Source organism: Bubalus kerabau, chromosome 3, assembly GCF_029407905.1.
Source record: "Bubalus kerabau isolate K-KA32 ecotype Philippines breed swamp buffalo chromosome 3, PCC_UOA_SB_1v2, whole genome shotgun sequence".
In the NCBI taxonomy this organism is placed as follows: Eukaryota; Metazoa; Chordata; class Mammalia; order Artiodactyla; family Bovidae; genus Bubalus; species Bubalus kerabau.
This window is the reverse complement of record NC_073626.1, coordinates 9,310,215-9,312,609: the sequence shown is the minus strand read 5'-3', so window position 1 is coordinate 9,312,609 and position 2,395 is coordinate 9,310,215. Positions and strand designations below refer to the sequence as shown.

The following is a 2,395-nucleotide window of genomic DNA, read 5'->3' as shown; positions in this document are numbered from 1 at the left end:
GGTGACAGGTGGAGAAGACTGCAGGTCCTTCTCCATCTTGTCCCCTCTTTCTTCCCCTCTGGCTGGTAAGATAGGGCTGCTCTTTGCTGCTCTGTGTTACAGAGCTTTGGGTAGGGAAGCTGATCTGAGAATTAGAGGCCATAACAGCAGCCTTCTTAAATCTTGTCACCGCACTGCCCACTTGTCCATGGTATAGCTGGCTTTTAAAATCTCTTACCTCCTCTTTCCATTCCCTAGGGCTCTACCTGAGCCTCTATTTCCAAAGCATGACGTTTAAGTTTCCTGAGAGGGAAACTTGTTGCCATCAGAGTCCCACGCTTGGGCTTCCCTGGTGGGCCAGTGGTTAAGAGTCTGCCTTTCGGAGGGACAACTTGGATTCTATTTGGAGGCTTCTTTGGGCTTGCCGGGTAGACATCACAAGCAACGCTCACCCTCCCAAGATGAAGAAATTTATGGACAAGATGTTATCATTGAAATTAAATGGTGGCAGACGTCCAAGGGATATTGTGGGGACTTGACCCTTTTATGAATCTTATGACGTATGAATGTGTGGAGATGGCAACTCATGGGCAACAGAACAGTAGTGGAATGGTGAATACGAGGAAATAGTATCATCATGTTAGAAGCCTTGGGACGAGTATGAACCATGACTGTGTTCCCCAGAGAAATCAGCTGCTTCCATGTGTCCCCTCTTCACATTTTACTATGAGAAAAATTGGGTCGTGTACATTTTCTTACTGAACTTTTTGTTAAATAAACTTTTGAAATAGAAAAAAAAAAAAAAGAAAGGGAATCTGTCTTGCAATGCAGGGGATATGGGTTCAATCCCTGGTCTGGAAAGATCCCACATGCCTCGGAGCAACTAAGCCCATGTGCCACAACTACTAAGCCCATGAGTTGCAAGTACTGAAACCTGAACGCCTAGGCCCCGTGCTCCGCAACAAGAGAAGCTGGCGCGCCACAGCTAGAGAGCAGCTCCTGCTCTCTGCAAGTGGAGAAAACCCTTGTGCAGAGCAGTGAAGACCCAGTGCAGCCGTAACAAGAAAAAGTCCCACACTCATATTGCTACTGAGAGTCCTAAATAAACACTGGGGTTTCTATTTGACAGCTTATCTATCTCCATTCTTGTGTGTGTTTTCTCCCCAGTGTTGGACAGGTCCTAAGAGGCTTCAGCAGCTCCTCTGAACTATTCTGCTGCTGCTGCTGCTAAGCTACTTCAGTCGTGTCCGACTCTGTGCGACCCCATAGACGGCAGCCCACAAGGCTCCCCCGTCCCTGGGATTCTCCAGGCAAGAACACTGGAGTGGGTTGCCATTTCCTTCTCCAATGCATGAAAGTGAAAAGCGAAAGTGAAGTCACTCAGTCGTGTCCGACTCTTAGCGACCCCATGGACTGCAGCCCACCAGGCTCCTCCGTCCATGGGATTTTCCAGGCAAGAGTACTGGAGTGGGCTGCCACTGCTGGTTCTCTTTACAACATTCAACAAAAATGTGACCTCATTTATGTTTCTGCAGTGTAAGCAAGAAGAGGCAGGTTACCTCCTCAGCACTCAGCCCAGGCAAGAGTCCTTTGCAAGTGGAAAATAACTGAAAATAAGAGTTATCCACAGAAGGAAGAACAGGTGAACGCCAACTCATTAACAATGAAACTGGCGCCGCTACTTCTGGAGCCTCTTGAGTAACAGGGTAATGCCACCACTGGGTAGACCCTTGCCTCCAGCCTAGGTGCCCAGCAGTCACTGGTTGACGAATCCTGCAGAGGTGGGTCGTGGTAACTTACACTGATGCCACCTTCGAGTCCTGGAGCATCCCATGACTTCATGAATGCAGGTCTCATTTCATAAAGGGGCCAGAATCTGGTTAACAGTTCTGGGTATCATCACAGAATATTTGAAATTAAAATATGTGGCTCCCAAGAAAAGAGGAAATTCTGTTCATATAAGGTGAAATAGGACCTGAGGACCACCCATATATATATGGCTTCCCTGGTGGCTTCTCTGGTGGCTCAGACGGAAAAGAATTTGCCTGCGGTTCAGAAAACTTGGGTTCTATTCCTAGGTGGGGAAGATCCCCTGCAGAAGGAAATGGCAACCCACTCCAATATTCTTACCTGGAGAATTCCATGGACAGAGGAGTCTGGTGGGCTACAGTCCATGGGGTCGCAAAGAATCAGACACGACTGAGTAAATAACACGTTTACATTCATATACATATTAATGGTATTCTTGGATTGATCCCTTGATTATTAGGTAGTGTCCTTCCTTGTCTCTTGTAATAGTCTTTATTTTAAAGTCTATTTTGTCTGACATGAGTATTGCTACTCTAGCTTTCTTGTGATTTCCAAAACAAGAGGATTGGTTTGTGCTTATGATATACTAGATATTAAATAATTCTGT

At 46.4% G+C, this 2,395-nt stretch overlaps 1 pseudogene; it reads left to right on the top strand.

Annotated features, from left to right (window-relative positions):
* Nucleotides 1-277: 277 nt before the first annotated feature.
* Nucleotides 278-1,182, top strand: LOC129645439 (small nuclear ribonucleoprotein G-like; annotated as a pseudogene).
* The last annotated feature ends 1,213 nt before the right edge of the window (nt 1,183-2,395 follow it).